Source organism: Microtus ochrogaster, chromosome 18, assembly GCF_000317375.1.
Source record: "Microtus ochrogaster isolate Prairie Vole_2 chromosome 18, MicOch1.0, whole genome shotgun sequence".
NCBI classification, from domain to species: Eukaryota; Metazoa; Chordata; class Mammalia; order Rodentia; family Cricetidae; genus Microtus; species Microtus ochrogaster.
In genome coordinates this window covers 58,259,963-58,265,709 of record NC_022020.1, presented here as the reverse complement: position 1 = coordinate 58,265,709, position 5,747 = coordinate 58,259,963, and the positions used below count along the sequence as shown (strand labels likewise).

Below are 5,747 nucleotides of genomic sequence, written 5' to 3'. Positions count from 1 at the left end.
ATACATCAGAACTGCCTGGGGGAACTTATTAGAACACACACATTCCAGGACCAGTCCTCAGAGTTCCTGATTTGTGCACTGGAGCAGGCAGGTAGCCTAGTAATCTGTATTTCTAGTCAACTCCCGGGTGGTACTGAGCTACCACTGGCCGGGGGGGAGGGGGGTGCACACTCTACAACCACCATCCTGCAAGAAAGAAATCGTAGCATTGAAAGGCTGTCCCTCCAGAATGTAGGACTTGCAGACCCATAATGAGTCAAAGCAGAAAACAACAAAAGAAATGTGTGGTTATCCTGGGGTTTTCTCCAGGCAATTTTATGTTTGACTAGACCCTGTTTCTCCTTGGGTAGGACACTCTGGGTCAGTGTCAACAGATTCCTGACAAAGACAGGTTACTGGTAACTTGAAAAAGCACTAATCTCATAGGCTGGGGCCTGTGCAGTGAAGAGATCATGAGCCTCATTGTGGAGTAGTTGGCATCTGTGTCCCATGGCAAAATAAAGCATAACTGGGCTACTCTCCACTGCGCAAGAAAACAAGCTATTCCTTGTTTCTTATGCACAACTTCTTTTTGCAAGAGCAACTGGGACACAGAGGACGCTAGCCAGCTAAGGTGGCCTCCCCCAGCTTCAGAAACCAAGCAGCAGCCCTGGTCCTAACAGGCAGGACTAGAATTCAAAGTCATGGAATGTTCCCCAGCAGGGCAAAGTGAAGGAAAGTTGTGTGACCGCTCCTGGAAGACACAGCACCTGTGCATAGAGAGGCACTCACAGGTGCTGCCCTAGCTTGCCCCTTGTTCTAGCAAACCCTCTCCAGTATTCCGTTTCCCCTCATGAGACCAGAGCCACAATCTCCTGTCAGCAGGCAGACCGCCATCCAGAGCATGTCTTGATCTTGAATTCAAGCTTAAAAGCGGTTTCCACACTGATAGGGGAGCCTTCCGCACCAGCATTTCTGGGGCTTGTCAGACCCAAGGCCCACTTCAGAATTGCTGGGCCAGCATCTCAGGAAGCCAAGGGTCTGAGTGTCCCATTTTCTGTCCGAGACTTTTGGTATCACTAAACAAACACTAGTATACACGAATCTCTGAACTAACAACCCCAAGATTGGCATGCTCCCTGGAATGGAGGCCATACCTCAGGAGAGACCCCAGAAGTTGCAGAAGGGCTTGAGTCATGTTCTGAGAGAGGGGAAAGTTGATCCTTGCAGCATGTGTTGCACACTGAAGTTCACAGTTGCTATGGTCTGAACATGGTTTAGCCACTCCAGACTCACACTGAAATTTAACACTCACTATGAGCCGACTCAGCCTCTGCCCTCACTAGCTAACCATTCATGTGATCAAAGGACCAATGAGTTAAACTTATCACAATGGTGAGTCTGTTGTAGAATCCATTTTGTTGAGCTGATCTCTCACCGGGGATGTTTCTGCAAAGCTTCAGGACCCTGTTAGTAAGAAAATGATCCACTGATGGGGTCCTTTAATTGTAAACCAGAATGGAGAGCCCAAATCTATTACTTATCCCGTCTCTGGTGCTTTGGTATTAGCAAAAGACATGAACTAAGATAATTGTGAAGATAAAATTAAAATCAGTCCGGGGCTTGAGGGTGTAGCCCAGTAAAAAAGCATGATCTTAGCATGCAGTGATCTTAGATTCTAGGATGCTTTTTCTCCCCTCCCAATACTGGAGACCAAGTGCAGGGGTTTGTACATGCTGGACACGAATTCTACCACTGGCCTATAGCCCCAACCCTCTGTTTTTAAAAAGCAACTCTCAAGATAAAGCTCAGGCTGGCCTTCAGCTAGCTAAGTAGTACAAGCTAGCTTCAAACTTGAGATCCCCCTACCTCATTCTCCTTGGTACTGGGATTAATGGTATGAGTTACCCTGTCCAGGCAGAATGCCATTATTAAAATTTCCTTTAAAGCCGGGCGGTGGTGGCGCACGCCTTTAATCCCAGCACTCGGGAGGCAGAGGCAGGCGGATCTCTGTGAGTTCGAGGCCAGCCTGGTCTACAGAGCTAGTTCCAGGACAGGCTCCAAAGCCACAGAGAAACCCTGTCTTGAAAAACAAAAAAACAAAAAAACAACAACAACAAAAAAAAAAACAAAAAAAAATTGCCTTTAAAAGCAAAACGACATCTGTAATCCCAGCCCTCAAGAGACAGAGGCAGGAGGAGGGCAAGTTCAAGGCCAGGCTAGACTACATAGTGAGCTCCAGGGCACCATCCCAGGCTACACAGAGAGACTCTGTCTCAAAACAAATGAAATAAGAACAAATAAGAAGAAGAAGCAAACAGGGTACGGTGGTGCACACTTACCCTCGAAGCTTTCAGATGGCAAAAGCAGAAAGGCCACGAGTCCCAGAGAAGTCTAGGCTCTAGAATAATCCCTTGCCTCAAAAACTAAAGACAGATAAGTAAGCAAAGCAAACTCAGAGTTAAAGGCATCACACAAGCCCTGGTGTCAGCAGCGCCCTCGGTGCCAGCAGCACCCTCAATACCAGTGGCTTCCGTCCAGGAGCTGTGACCTTTACACCCCACCCAATCAAAACCCAAGAGTTATCTCCACCTGAGACAACACAAGCTGTCTGAAAGGAACACGGTAAACAAACTGCCAATGAATGCAGGACAGAGTCCTGGTCACTTTGCTCTTCCCATAGGCTCTTAACAACCATTGCCGACTAGAGGTAGGCTCTACCACTGAGTGAGACCTGGGCTAGGGGTCCGAGGAGGAGGAGGTCCTGACACCTCAAACTGAAGACAAGAGTCTGGCTGACACTTGTTTTATCCCTTTTAAACACAGCTTAATGCAGCCCACCACCTCCGGATGTGTCCCCGGTGTGTGCCCACACCCAGGGTCAAGGTTTTCGCTACCCCCAAGGGGCCATCGACACCGTGGTTCTGTCTAGTCATACAGAAAAGCCAAGGATGGGGAACTAGAAGCCTTCCCAGCACTGTTCCAACACCTTCACCAGCATAACTCCCTGAGAGGCAAGCATTAGCTTCATGATGAACACCTGTCCACGTACTGAAGCCACGAGGCATTTTATGAAGACCCAGTTTACAGTTGTATTTTTTTTCCTCGTCTATAAAATGATAGGGAAAACTGCTAGATTTCGAACTCCCCTTCAAACTCCGAACTCATTAGCTATGATAAATAGCTGCAGACGGTAGGAGAGGCGCTTCTGTTGGCGAGGCATTAGGTCAAGCACTTTAAGTGCGGGGAAGTCCTAAATCCATCTGTTTGACACTGGCTGAAGGTTAACTGTGATTCTCTGGGCCCCATGAGAACTTTGTCACCCACTGCAGGGGTGACACTGCTCACTACTGCTGCTCCATGGGGGGAGCGTGCTTTCCAAGAAGCAGTTCACAGCTGCACCTGTTATTGCAACCGTGAAATTAATTCGTTTACTTAATTATTTATTGGCATGCAAGGGATCAAACACCTCAAAGCAGCCGAGTATACAAGGAGAGGAAATCGCTCCCTGAAAGCCAGGTTAGATGATCTAGGACAACTTCACGATGGGAAGTGGTTAAAATATCGCTGTGTACAGACAGACAAAGTTTGAGGAAAATCGTGCCTACTGGCGTGACTTTTTGAATTGAAATGATGTTGCAGGTAACTTAGAAAGTTTAAGTTCTTGCTAGAGTAAAACAAATCAGAGCTAAGAATTGCATGGCATTACACATGTGGTCCGCATAAGAAAACAACTCAAAAAGTCAGCTAGTAGATCAATATTTTAAAAAAAGGCCACACCTTGAATTAGTAGGAAGCTTGTACTTCAGGGGACATATTGGCGGCATTAGCTTTCATGAGTCTCTAACCAACTTCTTTATTAACTAAATCCAGCCCCATCAGCTCAGATAAAAGAATTCTTACTGTATTTCATTTAATTTCCACATTTTATTGACAGGCAGGCTTCGTTTTCTTCCTTTTAGAGAAAAAAATAAAACCCTGGGGCTTAGGATATGACAAAATAGCTCATCCAAACTCAACCAGCAATTGAATTCAAAATTCTGAAACCCCTACTCCTTTTTTCTCAAAAAAACAAACAAAAAAAATTTTTTTTTTCTTTTTTAGCTTTTTAACTTCCTGACTGTCCTTGAACTCACAACTGTTCTGTCTCAGTCTCCCTCAGAATCTGGGGGCCAAGGCTGTGCAGCACCTCTGCTGGCTCACAGTCTGTATGTAGTCACCATCAGAACCTCAAAACTAGACAACCAACTCCCTGTGAGCTGACCGAGGGTGCAGACACTTCCGTCTGAAGCATCCATATTTTCCCTCAGGCCTTCCTACACTAAAACTCTGCTAAAACACAAGGCTCTATAACCCAGCTACTGACCGATTTGCATAGTCTTTTAATAGAAAAACATAATAAATGGCTTTCAGGTGTGTTATGATCCATTTTCATCTTCCAAAAGAAACATCACTAGTAGCAACATTCTTGGGATTCAATTCCCTCCAACGCCAGTGGCCAGAGCACATTCCAGGAGGATGTGGGAACCAGGGCGCCTGCACATCTGCTCAGGGAGGGCTGAGACATCTGCAGTCACCTTACCTGGCTCCTGGGGTGGCTGTCACGTGAGGACTTGCTGTTGGAGGGGTGGAGGCTGGCCTGTGGCCCCTCAGGAGGCACTCTGTTCCAGCTGTTCTGGACTGGCCGCCAAATGTGGTGACTCAGCGCGATTTTCCCAGTCCTAGTTTCCTTCCATACAAAAAGAGGAACCAGAAGGTGAAGAAGGGTCGTCTTGGAATTTGGAGCCAGCAGAGAATAGGAAAGTGAAACCAATAGGACAGGGGATCCGTGAGTACGAGGTGGTGAGGCTTGGGCGTGGGGGGGCGGAGGACAAGACACGGAGGGGACTGCTCTCCAATGATGCCACCCACAAGGTTGTCGCTCGCCCAAGGTGCTGTGCTCTTTCCGCCTCTACATTACAGAAGCATCTCTTACGTGCGGCTTGCCCGTCCTTTTTAATTCCTCCTGTCCAGTCCCGCCCACAGTTTCTGCAGAAAGAATGGCAATACTGAGGACTTTTATCCCCAACCAAGACCCGCACCGCCCGGGGTCATTTCTCCATATCGCCAGTAGATGGCGCCGTTCTTTCAGTCAAGGCTTCCAGGGCTCTCCCCACATAATCCAGTTAGAGCAGAATTTAATCTTGCACACTTGTAACTGACTGTCGCACTAACAAGTATTTTAACTGCTAATGCCACCTCTTGCTCAATAAACGCCATATGTCCGGAAAGGAGCGATTCAAACACTCAACAACTTAAATCATTTATTAGTTAAAAACTGAACAAGGCTTCTACCGCTCCTGCAGCCTTCTGGAGCCTCCCACGTTGTCGCTTCTCCTTCCCTGAACTCTGCCACCATGTGCCTGATTCTAATTGATGTAAATATTTATTGACTGGCCCTGTGTGGGATGAGGAGTGCAAAATGGCCTTAAAGGGGCAGGGGTAAGAGGGAGGCGGTTGTTTACACAGATTTGAGGGCCTGTTTTGCTAACAGGTAACGTTTATGGATACTTCCTCATGCTAAGCCTTAAAGTAAATATTACTTCGATTATTCTATTTAATTTTGACACCAAACCAAGGGAACAATACCTCCTGTTCTCCTCATTTTTATACAGTTAGTGGCAGAGTGAGAACCCCACTACAGGCATGCCCATCCTAGGGCTGGATTCCCGTCAGGGATGCTGCTATGCCAAGGACCAGCTTAAAAATTCCAGTTAGGCCGGGCGATG

The 5,747-nt window shown here is 47.1% G+C and overlaps 1 protein-coding gene across 5 annotated transcripts in view; it reads right to left on the bottom strand.

Annotated features, from left to right (window-relative positions):
• The window catches only part of Mro (maestro), a 19,547-nt gene that overhangs the window by 10,222 nt on the left and 3,578 nt on the right, over positions 1-5,747 (bottom strand). For 3 of the 5 annotated variants that reach the window (XM_013349462.2, XM_013349464.2, XM_026783640.1), the window contains exon 2: positions 4,562-4,708. The gene's annotated coding sequence lies outside the window, so the exon portion shown is untranslated. Of the gene's footprint in view, positions 1-2,321; positions 2,582-4,561; positions 5,684-5,747 lie in introns of those variants that run through there. The other 2 variants (XM_013349463.2, XM_005356257.2) reach the window with 2 other exon arrangements.